Below are 19594 nucleotides of genomic sequence, written 5' to 3' on the forward strand. Positions count from 1 at the left end.
GGGTTCTAAGAAATGTGTAATTAAAGAATTCCACAGCTTCACTGAGTGGGAGAGATTTTAGTGGGCTCCAGTTTGTGTTCTCTAGTATGTCATTGAGGGTATTTTGGGAAAAATGAGACAGATCTCTAGTATATCTATATTGGTGAAGACTAGGTATAGAGGTGGGCTTACGTATAATAAAAGCTGGAGAGTGGTCGCTGATACTGTTTGGGTGAGTGCCTGAGGAAGAGATTTTTTCAGGATCAGAAACCAGGATCCAATCCAAGGTTGACCCTTTATTTCTGTTTTAGTCTGGTCTGGTGATATCAGTTATAAGTTGAGAGTAAGTATGGAGGTTGATGTTTGTAGAGGAATTATTATTGGAGATGTCTAGCGAGTTGATATTGACATCGCCCAGTATGATAGTTTCATTTTGTATGTTATGGCTTGTCCAGGCTAGAATTTCTTCTAGAATAGGGGGAATGTAAATTACTACGATACAGAGGAATTTGCAGTTATTAAGTCTGAGGAAGGTAATTAGTAGTTCAGCAGAAGGGAACGGGGGAATTGGCTTAGAGTAAGGAGTGAATGTATATGTGCTTGGGAATAGTAAGGCGACACCACCGCCTTTTTTGTGGGGTCTATCAGATCTGAAGCAGGAGTAGCTTGGGGAAGAATTTCAGAATCTTTAATATATGGCTGTAGCCAAGTTTCAGTGATGGTAGTAAAGTCTGGTTTTTGTTGGCTTAGCCAAGCATGCAGGTGGGGAATTTTGTTCCTAATGCTATGGTGATTAACAGTGGTGAAGTTTAAGCATTTTGTGGTGCTGGTAGAAGTATGATAAGGAGAGGTAGGGCCTGGATTTGGGTGTATATCACCACAAAGGGTTAAGATATAGAGAATAGGGAAGTACCCCTATGGAGAGGCTTCTTTTTTGTGTTGCTGAAGTGTTTGTGATCTTGGTGATGAATAGTGGTATGTTGAGTGGGGAGCAGGATAATTTTCTTTTGTACGATAGGATTAGTTGGGTACATGCTACAGCAAATTGCTGTGTAGCTAGGCAGGGTTTGTTGTGGAAAGTCCTTCTCCTCCATTTATGTCAGCTTTAAGTCATAATTTATGCAGTGGCTATCAGGATCCTGCCCACCCTACCTTAATTTAATGTTATATCCAAGGGTATTGGCAATCACCTTGTGGCTTTCACCCTTTTCCTCCCCTCTGGTTACAATTCAGCAGCCTCCTGTTGGGATGTATGTTTCAGCAGTGGTAGCTCATGCTATAGGACTGCAGGACTGCAGCCCCTCCCCCACCTGTAGAAAGAAAAAAAGAAAAGAATAAAAAAATTGCGAGTCCCAGAACTCCACGCATGCATGCTTGGAGTTCCCAGCAGTCCGGATAGGGAAGAAAGGGATCTCCACCCTGCCAGCCCAGAAGTCTGTGCAGTGATGACCACACAGACCAGAAGGACACTGGACTGTATTGCCTGCAGGCTGGAGGCTCCAGCCTATTCTTGTTTCTTGCAGGGAAACCAGTCTAGCTTGCATGGGCTACTATGGAGGATGAACAGATTTTGATCTGCTGCTATGGTGTGTGCGTGCATGTGTGTGTGTGTGTGTGTGTGTGTGTGTGTGTGTGTGTGTGTGTGTAATGCCTCAGTTGTGACATACTGGTGGCTAGAGAGAAGACATGGTGGTGGGTAGAGAATACTCAGGCTTGAACCCTGTACCTTGGGTGCGGGTAATAAGGGCCTGAATTCCATACCCACCACCATTTGTAAAATAATTTGCAGATTTTTGCATCATATTTGTTCTGTTCCTCATAAAATCTGCGGTTTCTGTATGTTTGTTGTTCCTGGCAAAGTCAGTAGTGCAGTGGTGCACTGGTAGCATTGTTGCCTGACAGCTACAGGTTCTCTGGTTTGATTCTTGGCTGGGGTGCTTTATGTGTGGAGTCTGCATGTCTTCCCATCTTACAAAGACATGTGTTTCTCCCTGCTCTGCTGAAAATTGGCTTTTGTTCCAAGTCAGACTCTCCTGGTTAACAAATGTTAAATAAAACTAATAGGCATTTTAATTTCAGACTTCATATTCTTCAGAAAGTACATGACCTTTTATTCTAGCAATTTTTTAAGTTTATAACATGGATATTTGAAATTTGTCCTTATTTTTGGGACTGTATTCCCCCATTATTGGCTTTGTCCATGTTTTTTGTGCTAAGGTTGAGAGCTATGGTGAGAACTGAATTCACTGAATATGTATGGGGGCTGTATTCCCCCATTATTGGCTTTGTTCGTGTGTTTTTTGCTAAGAGGTTGACAGCTATGGTGAGAACTGAATTCACTAAATGGTAGTCATTTCAATTTCAGTCTTCCTCTCTTTCACAAAACAGCTGATTTGGCATAGTAGTATGTTGCTCTGACTGTTTTGCACAGGGTTCCCCTGGGTCCAAGACTTGGCAGTGAAATGTATGGTGGTAAGACAGAATTTTATTGTAGCAACTTTCCAACATTATACAAGCAGTGTTTAAACTGTGTCTCTGGTTTTTGGGCTTTTCCCAGCTTTCTTGTGCTGCAAAGTTCAGAGGTACAGCGGATTGTCGAGTAGATTTTAAAAGGAGCTGAGAGCTGCAGGGGAACAAAAATTTAGTGCTGCTTATGGGGAGTCTACTTGCATTGTTAATAGCACACCAGGTAGTGTATTCGCTTTTGATGCAGAAGGCTGTGGGTTCTTCTCCCACAATAGGTAGATGCATTGCTGATACTGTACTGTGTTGTAAATGGAGTGGATGCTGCAGTTTTTTTTGGCGAAGATACCTAGCAAATATGAACCTGTTATCAGTTTGCCATCCATTCCCTACTGAGATATTACTAGCTTATCATTTTTTTAATGCAACATGGGCAATTTATTCCTCAAGGGCAACAACCACTTTATTTGTAGATGAAACAATGACATATAAAGTTGTTTGGTAGCAGCAACCTCTTCATTAGTTACAGATTTCTTTAATGTGGAATTATTTAGATGACTTTTACTTCTTCAGAGATTGTGCATATTTACTGATACTGGTGGACTGTAGAAGTTTGAGTAGAATTTTATGATGGAAATGTAAGTTTGAGTAGACGTTTATGATATAAATGTTCTGAATTGGGCAGTTTTGTCATTATTGGTGCATGCATTTTGTTTCATTGTTTACTGGAAGAATGTTCAAAACAATACATTTAAAATGCCCTCTAACAACTGTACTGTACTGTGCAAGGAATATAATTTAATACAATCAGGAAGGTGTATCAAGGAGCATGTGTATGTTTCATGTTCAAGCGGCCTATGATTTGAAAACAGGCCAAAGTTAATCTTTATCTGCCACTGACAAAATGTATTTTCTTTGAATGTGTGTTTCAATGCTGTTTCAATGAATGTGAGTTTCAAGGGCAGAGAAGTTTTAATGCTAAGTCTATTTTCATTTTGAGACTGCATTGCTTTGTTTAGCAGATATCTATTAGGGTTTGTGCTGTAAAATGCAAAATAAAACTTTAAATGAAATCCAAATCATCACAGAAGTAAAGCAGTATGCACATTGCAGTGTTTATGGTAAATGGGGTGAAATAACCAAGGAATGGGACATTGGAATAGCTGCAGGGGGGAGGCTCCATTTGACCATGATTTTGTGAGGAGGGAAGGGCAGCAAACTCAGACAGCACCGGTTGAACTATACCTCTCAACTGTCCAGATTTTTGCAGAATTAATAGATTTTTGCTTCTTATTTTTTGGTTTGTTCCTCATAAAATTTGTGGTTTTCTGGCAAATCATTTAGGAATTAAGTCACAAAATAATGACAGACATTGAGTTTCAGATGCTGTAACCTTCAGAAAAATGCATGCTAAAGCAAAACCTGTTATTCTATCAACTGTCTTAAGTTTATACAAGAGCAATTTTTAGTACTGTGTGTATGTTCCCCCAATATATTTATTTGGCCTTGTCCAGATTTCCTGCATTAAGAGGTTGAGAGGTATGTGAAAATAAATCGCTTTATAGAATTAGGAATATCCAAACCTCTCAACCGTCCCCAATTTTGTCTCAAAATGTTGCTCTCCCCCTAATAAACTCTCCACAGAAAGGCAATTTTGGAAGAAAATGTGGAGGGTTTACAATTATAAATAACTGTAATGATCAGAGTTATAGATTACTTTTATTTCAGAAATGCATATAGATGCTTTTATTTTGTCAGCTGCTCAAGTTAACAGTACTAATATTAAAAAAAGTGTTCCTTCTTTGACAGGTTCCCAGATTATTGTGTAGCAATTTTATATTTTTGCATCACATTTTTGGTCTGTTTTTCATAAAATTGTGGTTTTCTGCCAAATTAGTGGCAAATCATTAAAGACTGAAGTTAGAAAATAATGGCAGACATTTTAGTTTCAGATTTCATACCCTTCAGAAAATTCATACTAATGCAAGACCTACTACTATTCTATTATCTTTCTAAGTTTATAAGAGCAATATTTAAAAATTGTCCTTATTTTTGGGCCTGCATCCCACTTCTATGTATGGCTTTGTCCAGATTTCTTGCTCTGAGGTTGAGAGGTACGAGTGTCAGAGCCATCACCATCAGCCACAGACATTTCAAATTGTGACATACTTGTTGCACCCCACTCCCCCATGTAGTAACTCTGGTTGTATCCAAGCAAGACAAGGAGCAGTTATGCAGTATAAGTGTGCAGAGTATTCCCCCATCCAAGGTAGACACAAGTACGACAGTGGCTTTTCATCTGTCCTTGATTTTGCAGAATGTTCTGGTTTTCTGTCATATTTTTATACTGTTGATTTATGCTTCTTATTATTCAGAAAATGCATGCTGCCGCAGTGCCCTGTTGCTTTGTGTTTAAGTAGCAATGCTTTAATGACCATCGGGTAAGCTTGTCTGAGATTGTAAGATGCAAGTAACCTTTAATAACCATACTGTTATATAGTTACCAACACTGAAAGCCTTTTTGTTGTTGCCATGCAGAGAATAATTACATAACTAGATAATGTATAAGAACAAATGCATATGACAGTATTTGTAATAAAGGACAGGATTACAGTATTTTCAGAAGCTCATTACATTTGTTGGAGATTTGCAGTCATCTTTGCAGGCTTTACCTGTAAACTAAACAGAATGCCAATCTATCATGTTTGGTCCATAACTTGTGCAGTAATCCTTTAAGCAATTTATCTTGAGCTTGTTTCTTGTTTGCTGTTCATTTTTTACTTTGATCATGTTTTCCCCATGAAACAAGTAGATAGCTGTCAGGCAGCAGGTCTTTTTTGGATAAGAAACATTTTTACAAGTGGGGGTATCACAGAGAATTCTACTTTCACCATGTTACTTGGTACTTTTATAAAGCTGAATATAAGTTATAATTAGAAATACAGTGCAAGGAGAAGCTTGTTTTTTTTATACTTGATTTTGACTAGTATTCCAGTAATGTATTTAAAAAGTAATTAATTTTTTCAAGCCTCACAGCCTTTTTGTTTCCATCTAGATATTAAGTAAGCTGTCATGTAGCCAATGCATTGAAATATTTTTTTCTTCTACACTTCATTTTGTCTTGATTGGACTCTCATAATGACAGTTTGGCACCCAGGGCAGCGTATTTAATTAAAGTTCCAGTAGTTGTGTTTTTGAGCATAAAACCACCCCTTTCTAGTTGACCACACCCCTTCCCATTGGCCCCACCCATACAGCTGTCTCCTGCAGCCCCCCTTTAATATGAAGTCACCAGCCACCACTGTGTTTCAGGATTAAGCCTTATCAATGCAAGTGCTGTTTTAGCTGGAATGTAAGACTAGAGACTTTTAATCAGGTCCAAGGCACCATGGGTTATACATTTGGACCTTAAACTTCAGCCAGAATGGGCATGGTCATGACAAGTGACAAAAAGTTAAGGCTTACAAACTGTCTTATGATGTGATTATGAGGTTGTTTTGTTGTGGCATCAGTAATGGTGCCTAGTTTTTAAATAAATGGTTGCACTGTCATATTCTGTGTCTTTATTGCCTCATGCTAAAGGATGAGTCAGTGCCTTTTCACTTTTTTCACTACTGCTTCTTTCTATTATGTTCTTTAGCTAGCCTATGAATCTGTCCTGCCTGTGTCTGAAGTCTTTCAGTAAACAAATTAATTAAGCTTGTGAGGATGATTTCCAAAGTCTTTGCAGTAGCAGACATTAATTTCATCCTGCCATCCTGTTGTGTCCATAAAAAATCTTAATCTATTCTGATCAAATGTAATAGTTTTGAAATTAAATTGTTTTGACATACATAACTCTTGGAGTACACTGTAAATTAATTCTAGTTGAAAGGATCATGAATCTCAGGAAAACAATCAATGTCCCACAAAAGTCAATCTTTTTGCAGCCTTTCATTTTCTAGCAGCAAGGATCTTTCTAGAACATTGTGGATTTGTTGATTACATTTTACACACCATTCATGGACATCAGCCTTAAAACAGAAATTAATGCCCTACAGCCAGTTAGGTTACAGATAATAAACTGTATTGCATGATGCAACAAATAATAAATGAAAGCACAACATTGATTTAACTTGCTCTGTCTGACATAACAGCAATGGTAAAAAAATACTTCTTTCAGAAGCTAGTTCTCTTAGTGACAGAAGAGATGCTACTGCTACCAACATGATGTAATCTTTTTTAACTTTTTTACAAGTTAGCTAATTTTAGAAGTACTGCCAGATTTAGGTTTTTAAAAGACATGGTTTTCATAAGTTTCTCTGCTCTAGTAAGATACAGGGCACTGTGAAATACGATAATTATCTTTCATATCTGAGCTACTGAATCTGTCTCAGAGGCATAGGTCAGAAGGCTTTGTTCTGAAAATTAGAATCATTATGTATCTCCAAGTAGAACAGACACTATATAAGACTTTAAGAAGGCAGCTGTCAGCAGGAATAAAAGTGTCTTATTTTTACCATTCAACTAATTTGAGTAAATTACTACAAAACGTGGACTCACTGATTATGTTTCAAAACCTTGAGAAAAGTAACCTTACAGCAAGACTGCTACATAAGCAGTAAGAAGCAATCTATAACAAGATGCATTATTATATATCTTTATATATGAACCCTGCAGTATGAACCTCACTGTTATAAGGAAGCAAATGTTGAACTGATACACAGGTAGCAGTCACCACAGAACTGCAATGGAAGCCAATTAATATCTTTAAAAGCTGTAACACTTTTCACACTGCTACAGAAATGGCACCCAGAAGTGGTGCCCCTCTTATTAACTTACAACTTTAAAACTTGTTAGAGTTAGAAACTTCAGACCACTAAACTTTTTGTTTAAAGTGGTAATGCATCAGGACAGCTAAACCTCACCATGTATTGCATTGAATGAAGTGTGATTCTACAAGCATAACAATGTATTACTTGTTCTTAAAATGTGTTCATGAAATTCACATCTCAGTCAAATTTATACAATAATTTCTTAAACAAATAAAACATATTTATGATCAGACACGTAACCATAGTCATCCTTATTTTTTAAGTTCTTGTAATATATGAATTTGCTAAATTATATTCTATAGAACACTATAGTTTAGGCTTAGACTACACATTCTGCTGGGAGTAGAAATCTTGTACACTTACTATAGAAATTGCTTTATTTTAAACATTTTCTATCCTTCACATAACAAGACCATCACTTATTTGTACCACATTTTCTTATGTTATGCCATAATACTGCAGGGGTTGTTATGAACTCAAGCACTGGAACCTTTCCCCTTCCATACCTTCATAAAAGACTTAAGTTAGGAAGTCAGTGTTGAAACTGGGTGAATATGATACAAAATCATTAGTAAAATAGAGTAGTCATAAAAAAACATCTTACTTTAAACAAGGGCAGAGTGGAATGGCATGTGAAAAATCATAGTAAAGCAATATGGAAATTTTAGGGATAGTGGGGAATATGGTACTTGAAGTCATGATGCAAAACATTGCATTATAAGGCAAGGATGGAGGTGGAATTATCAGTGGGAAAGTGGCAGGAGAATCGAGTTTGGAATAAAAAGTAGAAATATAGAGGAAGGGAACAAGCTGGGGTGATATGCAACAGCATCATGGGGATGGTACATAAGGATGTGAACATCAGAATAAAGGCTAAGAAGATAACAGAGCTCAAAATGTTTGTGGAGTTCCAGAGAAGCATTGCCATTGTTGAGGAAGATGCCAGTGTAAAGTATAAGGCTCATTAGATCATAAGCATGTTGTGAGATAAGGAATAAAGTCACAAAGGAGGAACGTGGAGAAATAACAAGGAGTCAGAAAAAAAAGAGTAAGGATTAGGCAGAATGTTAATGGAACATCTACTATAGTTAGGCTACAAAGCTAAATCACCCAAGGTGTTAGGTAGGGATACATTAGACTGGATGAATTCAATGCAGTGCATGATACTGCAAATCCATCCCTGTGAAACACAGGGAATATGTAAATGACTCATGTATTATTGCTGTATGTAGACATCTATCTTTCCTTTGTTGACTGGGCTAGTCCTACTAGACTAGTAGCCACTTTTTAGGGGACACCTGAAGTGGTATTTATACTACTAAGGGAAATTTGACCAAGGCATCTGTGAACGCCCCCTACTCTTTTCGATAGGTGCGGGACTCAGGTAGATGGGGCCTTGGTTTAACATCTCATCCAAATGATGACACACTCAGGAGTGCAGGACTCTCTTTATGCTACACAATAGTGTCAGCAATCCATCTCCATGGTTTGGGAAGAGAACCCACAACCTTCTGCATCACTGACACTGCATATCGGACAGTATGTTGCTGTGGTAATGCATTAGATGAGCAGAGGCCTTATAGCCACTATTGCATATTTTTCTGGCTTTCATTTGGAAGTATACACTTAAAGATGTACAGGGATTGCGTATTAAAACAATAATCCCTTAAAAATTAAACTTCAGTGTTGACTGCTGAGGGAGCATAAGCATAAGCTATGAAATGATAAAAAGGGAGTAAAACAGGAAGTGATGACAGTACTAATAGCAATTTACAAAAAAGGACAGCATCTCTGAAAATACAGATAGAAAATATATCCTGTATAATACTATTTGTGTGATGAACAATACGCTGCACATTTTATAGATATTTTCCTTGCTTCAATCTGTGAAGACTATAGCTCTAAGTTTATTTCATCGGTTGTTACATACTTTCTATTCTCATGTTTACCTGTGGCTATTTTTGAATACTATCATCCCTCTGCCATTTTGCTTGTCTGTCTCATAGTCTTTATTTGATAGCTAATATTTTAATTTAATCTGACTTCTCATGCCATTCTCATCTGAGTGTATAGCTTTAGTTCAGAAAGAGTTAAAGAGTTATGTGACAACCATTCCCTTATATTTCTTAAGTGTATTATATCATTGCTATGTCGCCTTTGCTGGAATTTCATGTACAGAACAATAAAGAAACACATGAGACAAAACAGAACTCCACACTGTGGTATCAAAAACAAAACTGTGCAAGAAAGACATTTCTTGTTTTATTTAATGTAACTGTTCCATTAGAGTTAGCTCAGTGTTATGACAATAAGAAAGGTAAGACCATATCATAATCAAAGGAGAAATGCTTATAATTTGATTAAAACTGCAATAATATGAAAATGCATATGAATATTACTTTAGTTGTATGCCTTTCTGAAATTATATTGCATCATAAAGTGACTCCTGAGCAATTTGACTTGCAGAGGTGCATCATTTCTATTAGGACAGGGTTGGAGATCGCCCTATAGGCCAGGCACAAGTCACCCTTCAGTAGCCTACAGGATACACAGTAAAGTAAAAGGGCTGTCAGCCTGTCCATGTAGGTCATGGTTTGGAATCCCTGTATTTTATTAGTGAGAAACCTCTGAGGTCTCTCCAGCTGCTGCAGGTGGCTGGTGAGATATATACAAAAGGGTGCATTATACTCTATTAGTGGTCTGATGAGTATTGTGTATAGTGGAATTATAACATCCCTTGACCTGGATGCTATGCCCTTGCTTATGAGGTGCACTATGTAGAAGGCTTTCCTTACCACTGTGGAAACTCGGTGGTCAAAGTTCAGATTGCTATCAGCCTGTATTCCCAAGTCTCACACCACTGAGTTGAAACTTAAGGGGGTGCTGTCAATACTGTAATTTGTAGGGAATTCCATTTTGCCAAAGGAATAATAATGAATTTTTTTTTTTGCATTTAGTTTTAGACCATGGCTTTGGCACCAATCATTTGTTTGTGTTAGCCCTTCTTGTAATATGTTGACATTGTTGGGGGACTCAGTGATTGCTTCAGGTTTGCAATCATCACTGAATTTGGTGAGCCAAAGACCATCTGCTTTGGCCTGGACTTCTGAGAAATAGATGTCAAACAGTAAGGGGCCCAGCAGAGACCCATGTGGTACTCTACAGGTCTACTGGTGAAGGTGGAGTCACCAATTTTGACAAAGTGTGTTCTGTAGGTGAGCAAGTCTGCTACCCATCTAATAACATAAGGGTTAATTCCTATCTGGGATAGTTTCTCAATGATACCAGAGTATGAAATTGCATCACAAGCCTTGGCAAGGTCGAGATAGGATGTGTGCACTGTCTTACTTTCACCCGTGGCTTTGGTGACATGTTTAAAGAACTCTACCAGGTTTAATAAGTATGATCTACCCTTAATGATGCCAAACTGGGTTGGGTCCAGCATTTGAAGGTTGTCTATGTCCTTGTTGATAAGGTCCATGATAATTCTTTCCATGGTCTTGCAGATGAGTCTGGTTAGACTTATGGGTCTTTAGTTCCCAGATCACTTGATGGCCGCCCCTGCCCCCCTTGTGCAGGGGGGTTACTGTTGCTGTTTTCCATTCTGCAGGCACATACTCAGTTCTCAAGCTATGATTAAAGAGAATGCCAAGTGGGTGCTCTAGTTCTTGTTTTAGATTGTTTAGTAAACAACCTGGGATATTATCCTGTCCAATTGAGGCCATATTTTTGGCCTTGGCGAGTGCAGAGATGACATGTTTTCTAGAGATACTAGGCAGAGGACTGGTTCCAGGTATGCACTAGGATATGATAGGTGGGGATAGGGTAGTGAAGCTTGTGCTAAATCTGCTAGAAGGTTAGCAATATCTTCCTGTGTTGTATGAGTGATCTCATGTACGACCACTTTGGCACATAGCTGGGCATTCCCTTTTAGACTTCAGATGTAGTTATAGAATGCTTTATGATTATCCTTGGGTAGGGATCCAGTTTTAGTTTTGTAATTTGCTTTAGAAGACTTTAGAAGATTTCTGATTTTCCTCTTTAGGCTTAGGAGGGAACTCTTCCTCTGCAGAATGATGTCCCTCTCACTTTTGGACAACAGTTTCTTCCTCTTGTTATATAATCTGTTTATACTTGAAGTTCAGCACAGTGGATTGTTTTTACAGGAAGACCTGGTTTTGATTCAATCAGGTACAGCACAGTTTATGCAGTCACTTAAGAGTTTGTACAGGGCATTCGCATACACTTCTGCATAGTGATCAATGGGGTCTGCAATTATGGGTGGTATGAAGCTTTTTATACCATCACTTTGTACTCTATAGTTAGCTTTAGTGAAATTTTTGATAATTTTTGTTCCTGTGAGGTTGTCAGTTCCAGTAATTATATATATATATATATATATATATATATATATATATATATATATATATATATATATATATATAATAACCTCAGATATATGAAAGCAGACAAAGGTCAGGTATTAGTTATAATGAATAATATAGATTATTCTAGTAGTATGGGAGTTATTAATAGATGGAAATAAGTATCTTAAAGTATCCAAGGACTTCATTAGAAAGACGTTTCAAGAACTGGATTTGATTTTGCTTGACTTGTTATATCAACAGTACATCTCTATTGATGTTTTTGAATATTTAAATGTAGATCAGCCTCAATTGGGGATGCTGTTTGGCATCCCCAAAATACATAAAAATGAAAAAATACACCTTTCAGGCCAATTGTTTCAGTTCCTTTCAGTAAAACAAAAATACGGGCGGTAGCAAGTGTGCAGTCACAAAAGTAAATTTATTTCACTACTAATCGAACAAGAGTCATTCAGCCCTGGGGAGCTGTATGCATTCAGTCTCACCTGGAGATACCGAAGGGGGAATTGCGGTCCAACCAAAACAAGGAGTCAGGTGGATCTATCAACTCTAATCAACTCAATTCTTCTTGCGAGCTGAACTGGATTCCTTTAGCAGGGAGAATAAACGTTGACAACATTAATTTACCTACTAATTGTTGCAATATTGTTCAACCGCCGTTGCCTGGTTATTTGAATACTAGGGACCATACAGGGGTAACGGATATGGTTGTGACAAGCCAGCAAAGGGTCCCTAATACAACTAATTCGACTGAACCACCAGTATTGGGTCCAATTTCAACATCTAATGGATTGAACAACAGGCCTCCACAACATCCTGTAATGGGTCGCCAGAGCATGGGAGAGACAACTGGACTTGAAGATAAAAATACTCCTTCTGCCTTTGCAGTTTGGTTAAAAAATGAATTTCATTTATCAGACGGGTCTGGTATTGGTACTACTGTCAATTTAGGCGATCAAAGCAACAGTACTGATGTTGATTGTATCAATAACAAACTCAAATTATTTGATGCTTGCCTAGTAAAACTGAAAAAGTTGCAGCTTGAAATCTCATACTTTCGTGAGTGCCTTAATCGGAAGGTAGTACCTAAAGGGTTGAGGCGTGTCTTGTACCCTACTGGTCTGGAGACCGGTTCAGCCTTTCATTTGGACTTAATTAACCTGTTCAACCGCCAAGGATTCGAACTTATTGAAATCATTATCAAACATTATAGTTTATGGGTGGAAGATTTATCCCAATATGTGACTGGACTGGACGAATATATACAAGCTCACTACGAGTTTGGAAGATACAAATATGAATACGAGCGTGTATTCACTAGTATCGAACAGTACATGCACAAATTGAAAGCTAATAAAATAAAAAAACTGGATAGAGACAGTAAGGCGTATAGTTCAGGAACTGCTTACCCTACTCCACCACCAGCACAGGTTTGGAGTAAAGGGAATGTCCACCCTAAACAATCACATCAAATTAATGGTCACCAGAGTGAAATTCCAACTGAAAGTGGCGACAATATAAATGATGTTGACCTTCCTAATGCTACCCATGGGTCTGGTGCCTCTGATTTTCAAGTGGATGGAGTGAGAGGGACTCCCTGGTGTAACAGGTTATGTAGTGCTCATATAGAAAATAATCTACCCCAGCAACATCAGAATTTTCAGTATGGCCCCTCCACAGGGGCCAGGCCAAAACAGAAAAATTTTCAACAGCCCCACTTCAAGGCCAAACGGACATAAAACAAACACAAGAATTAACTACCCAATTAAGATCCGAGGTTCTATTGAATATTAGTGTTAATGAAGGTGAGGAATCACCCACTTCGGGCTTGTATTTAAATTGTCATAGTGTTCCAGATTCCGATACTGAGCTACTTGGACATGAAAAGGACTGTACAAATTTACCTGTGATCATCTTGAACAAAGGAGGGAACTTTAAATTGTACAATTTTAGTAATACCCAATTTAGTACTGAAATGGTTGACTTTTTATCGAAGGGTTTGACATTTATACCATCTAGACCATGGAATATAGTGGACACTATTTTGGACATTAAATCCTACACTAGAAAACTCAATTTTAATGTGTTAATGGGTAATGTCTTTAATAGTGACCACAGTGACAGGTTTCATGTTCCAAGCACCTACAATCCCCCTTTACACCCTGCATTTGAATTGTTTGAAAAATGTTGTGAATTAGATGTCAGACATGCTAACATGATCAAGATTAGGGGTAATTATACTACTAACATTAGTAAGGAAGAACGTGACTGTCTACAGTTTATCTGTTCTCAGGGTTTACGGTTCTGTAAGCCCGATAAAGGTGGGGGACTGGTGGTCTTTAGTTTGTCCGACTACCAACACCGGATGAACGGGCTACTGAATAGTGAAGCATATACCCCTAGTACTCGATCTGAGGTAAATAAAGCTTATAACACCATCAGGGATTGTATAGAGGATTTATTTATTGAGGGGAATATTGACCAAAAGATTTATAACTACATGAAAACTGTGTTCCCTAGATATCCATGTATTTTTGGTATCCCCAAAATTCACAAGAGCATAGAGAATCCACCTTTGAGACCCCTAGTGGACAGTAGAGGATCACCAACTTATTCCTGTGCAAAAGTTGTAGATGCTATCCTGCAAAAATACTTAATAAATGAGTCTCAAATTTGTAAAGACTCTTGGTCATTTTTAGACAGGATAGAATCATTGGAGTTTAATGTGAATTACAACTTTCTCACTATAGACGTGAGAGACTTGTACACCAGCATACCCCATGATATAGCATTGGAATGGGTGGTCCTCATGCTGGTGAAACACAATGCAGCCACTAGAGAAATCAATTTGGTTTCAGTACTTATAGATTTAGTACTTTCTAACAACTATTTTATGTTCCACAATGGATTCTTCTTGCAAAAGGTAGGAGTAGCTATGGGGTCCCATCTGTGGGGGTATCATAGCAGACTTAGTAATGGCATACTGGGAATCAGAGTATGTTTTCAAGGGTGACAGGTTTTCTGACATATTCATATTTTACACCAGATTTTTGGATGATATCTTCATTCTCTTTAAGGGAAATGAAGGTGACAGTGAACTAGTCCTAGATTACCTTAATAACACTACGGATTTCTTCCAATTTACGTCTACATTTAATTGCAATACTATTGCATATTTAGACATTTGCCTAAACAAGAACTATGTTTTGAACACCTTTACAGCTAGGATATACAGGACAAACACATACTTTTCTTCACTATACCATCAGTCACCCCTTCCATCAAATGAAATCTGTTATCAAGGGGCAACTAGTAAGAGCATCTAGGATGGTCAGCTTGGATGACGAGTTCCTTGATGAGTGTGGAGTAATTAAGAACATGTTCCTTCACAGAGGGTACCCCGAATCTCTTTTAGACACGCTTATCCAGGAGGTGATGGAGAAAAGACGTAACAATGTATATGTGCCACTTTTAAGTGTCAAACCCATTGTGTCACCCATAAGCTCAGGAATCACCCTGGAGGAAAATGAGAATATAAATGTCAACAAAGATGTAACTGAAAATACAGGCTATATGGGTATAAATATTCCCACTAATTTTATTACTACTTTCAGTATACACAGTAACCATTGTTTAGCCATTTTGAGAAAAAACTGGGACCTATTTAAGATGTATCCAGACATTCATCAGAAGATAGGTGAAGGTCCTAGAGTGACCTTTAGGAAAGGAAAAAATCTCAAATCACTACTAGAAAAGCAGGATATTGTAGTGGTAAGGAATCCAGGCATGTTCAAATACCTGAATTGTAATTATTGTAAATTTGTGGATGAAACTAATTCCTTTCAAGTCAATGGTACAACGTATAGACTGAAGGGTAGATATAATTGTAATTCCACTTTTGTCACATACCTAGCAAGGTGCACATCCTGTGTAGCGTATTATATAGGTAAAACAGAGAGAAGACTACGGGACAGGATGTATGAACACCTTTATGATATAAAGAAGTGTAAATTTGAAAATGCATTAGCAAAACATATATCCTGTCATAAGGATCATTGTTTCAAATTTATGGTTATAGATCAAGTTAAAGTTGATATCAGGGGAGGCCCAAGACCTCTCAAACTTGAGGAACTTGAGTTAGCCTGGTAGGTGAGACTGAATGCATACAGCTCTCCAGGGCTGAATGACTCTTGTTCGATTAGTAGTGAAATAAATTTACTTTTGTGACTGCACACTTGCTACCGCCCGTATTATTGTTTTTATAGTTGTTTTGCCAGTTTGTGTTTCTTCCTTTCAGTAAAACGTCCAAAATTTCCATGTATTTAGACAATATACTCAATCCTATTGTGCAAAGGAGTAATTGTTATCTTAGGGATTCCTGGATGTTTTTGGAAGAGCTTTGACACTTCTAGTTTCAGGGAGATGAAAGTTTGCTATGCACCTTGGATATCTGTTCATTATATACAGCAATTAATCAAAATGAGGGTATTGAGTTTATAAGGCTTTTTTGAGTGAAGTGAAGTATAATGATGACATCTTTCCTATTTGTCAGTTGATGGAAATAGTACTGCACAATATTTTTTTTTATGTTTGAAAAATAAATCTATCAACAAATAAACGAGGGCTCATGTAGCCCCTGTCTTTGCCAACTTAGTGTTATGTTGGTGAGAAGTTACATTCTTGGAGAAGATGGATTTATTTAAATATGTAAGGTACTACAGACGTTACATTGACAATTATTTTTTTGTGTGGGCAGGTAACAGTGAACAGTTTGATGAGTTTTTTAGACAGATTAATCAAACAGTATCCTAGCTTAAATTTACTATTGGTAACAAAGGTACATTAGTCCACTTTTTGGATGTTGAAGTAGGGATGGATTTAAATAAGAAGACATTCAAGAGTAATGTTTTCAGGAAGAAAACTTTTACCAATAACTATTTACATTTTGAAAGCTTTCATCCCAAATATATGAAAGTTAATGTATTTAAGGGTCAAGTATTTAGACTCAGTAGAATGGTCAGTGACGACCAACAATTTAAAGTAGAAGTTGAAGCACTTAAGCAGTTCTTTCTTTGTAGGGGTTATTCTGTTGAACTGCTTAATGATATAATTAAACATGTTGAGAATCATAGGGATGATAAATATCCCCCTATTCTTAAAGCTGGATTTCAGAAAAAGGATTTAAGTCAGAATCTAACACAGAATGAGGAATTTAAATATGCATTTCCAGTGCCCATGAGTGTTGATGGACCTAATATTAAAAGGATTGTACAAGAAAACTGGAAAATTATTTTGGGCAATGAGGAACTGAGTAAAATTATAGAAACTCAACCTAATTTTATTAATAAAAAAACTAAAAATTAAAAAGAGATTCTGGAAGGTGGATAAAAATGTGAAAATCATGATAGAGTTATTACCAGGCTGGGTACTTTTGTCTATACAAATTGTAATCAGTGTAGATATATGATGGGTGTGCAAAGTCATTATTTTAAATATTTAAAATATACTTTAACAGCCAGAGGTAGGTTTGATTGCCAGAGTGAAGGTTTAGTATATCTTGCAGTATGTTCCAACTGTGAAAATTGCTATATAGGAAAGACTATAAGAAAGTTAAGATACAGGGTTAGAGAACACCTCCTTGCTATAAAGAAAAAAGACACAAATAATGCATTAGCAAAGCATTCTTTAAGCTGTGAAAATTTTAGGAAATTTACTTTTTTTGTAGTGGAAAAAGTTAACACAGATAAATTTGTAGGTTCATTCAATAACTTTTTAGAGAGAACAGAGTTGAAATTGCAGATTTTTTAAGAGCTGATTTAATACCTGGTATCAATGACAAAGTTTCATTTAAAAGTTACCTGAACTATGTCACTTTTTGACACAATGATGCAATAATTATGTGTCATGTTTAAAGTTTTATTTTAAGGTTGTATTTGAGTATAAAGTGAACTGTATGAAAATATTTTATGTTTTTGAAGCTTATTGGTTATGCAATAACTATGCCTTTAAGGTTTAATTATTACAGGATATGTTGATGGGATGTTTTTGATATAAAAGGAAATGATGTCAGTGATATATTGTATGATTCTGAAGAAGTTCTGTAATAAACGGGATGAAAGAGCTAAATTTATTCTGGCTCCAGTGTGTGATTTGTTTTTGAGTTCCAGTAGTTACTTCAAATGAGACTGACTTGTGATCTGACCTAACCAGGGAGGACATCACACATAGGGAAGTACAGCAAACCCCCATGTTGGTGAGTACTATGTCCAGAACATTAGAGTCCCTAGTGGGGGTGCAGACTATCTGTTCCAGAGTATTTGTGTTAATAAAGTTCAGGAACCTCTGGGTGAGGCATGTTTTTGTTCATGTATGTCCCCCAGTCTATAGAACAATAGTTAAACTCTCCCATGACTAAGGTATCGGGCTGTATGATGAGGGATTCAAGTATAGCGAGGTAGGTGGTGCACTTATCCTGGTTCATGGTGAGAGAGCTATAGCTAGCAATGATGTGGTATGGTACTTTCCCAGTTGTTAATTGGACATGGAGTAGTTCGAAAGAGTCATGCTGTTTGACCAGTCTCAAAGTGTATTTGGTTTTAATGAAGATGGATACACCTCCACCTTTGGTTCCCTCACACTCATTTTGAGGTTTGAACATGTGGAAAGCATTGTAGCCTTGCATGGCCGGGGTGCCCTCGGCAGCCGTGAACCATGTCTCTGGAGCTGTACAGATGTCAGCATCCTCCAAGGTGAGAAGTGCTTCCAGGGAGTGCAGTTTCATGTTTAAACACCTAGCATTAAGCAGCACGACCCTGAATTTGTCTTTATTAGATTTTGTTATACTGGAAAATTTGTTTTTAGTCATTGCCTAAAAACGGCACTATAGGAGAGGTTAGGGCCTTTTCCAGTATCTGAAAGCCTAGGGGAAACAGGTGCAGACCATCTTTAGCAAAGCAGCAATGTCTGTCTGCCATATCCGTGTGGTGCAGCGGTTAACGTTGTCACCTCACAGCAAGAGGTTCTCCGGTTCGATTCTCGGCTGGGGTGCCTTCTGTGTGGAGTTTGCATGTTCTCCCTGTGTTTGCGTGGGTATCCTCCGGGGTACTCCGGTTTCCACCCACATTCCAAAGACATGCATCTGGAGTGTTTCTCCCCGGGCCTCCGCTGAAAACAGGCTCTGTGGAACCTAGTCGGACATTCCCGGTCAACAAATGTTAAATAAAATAAAAATAAATATCCTTCCAGGCTGACAGATACTGGATACCCTTGGACTGATACCAAAAGCTGAGACAATTATTGAAGCAAATCATTTTTTGTTTATATTGTGGCCTCATCCTGGGTAAGGGTAGGATACTGCTTAGGGTGAGAGACATACTTGTCTGGAACACATAATCAGAGAGCTCTGTCATGTCTCTCTAAATATAGTCCAGGGAGGTACATCTCAAGTCAATCACTTCAACATGGACTATCTATGATAGAGTCATAATGGTGCTTGTTGTTGAGTGACTTGATTTCATGCATTGTCTGTTCCTGTCACCTGTTAGGCAGTTGACCGTGACCTTCTCCTTGTCCAGTCTGGTGAGAGGGACATTTGTGTGACTCACTATGGTGTCACCTATGACCAAGACATTTGATGTTTTTTGCCATAGGGACTTATTTGTTGAGACAAATATGTGTGTGTTGATATGTGTAGTGGTTTCTTTATCCTTAGTGGTGAGTGTGTGTGTTGTGCATGTGGGAGGTCTCTGTTCTTTTGGTAGGCTTTTAGTGAGTATTTCCACATATGTGAGTTTATGTGTTTTGACCTTAATTTGTGTGAGAGCTAAGGTTTGCGTGAGAGGTGAAGCATGTCTGCTGACAACCTGTTTGATGTCTAGTTTATTTTTACATGAGAGAATTGACTCCAATTCCACAGTGTATTTGCATTTCTCACATAAAGTAACTTGCTTTCAG

Source organism: Protopterus annectens, chromosome 13.part0 (genome assembly GCF_019279795.1).
Source record: "Protopterus annectens isolate FY-2018-M chromosome 13.part0, PAN1.0, whole genome shotgun sequence".
NCBI lineage: Eukaryota > Metazoa > Chordata > Ceratodontiformes > Protopteridae > Protopterus > Protopterus annectens.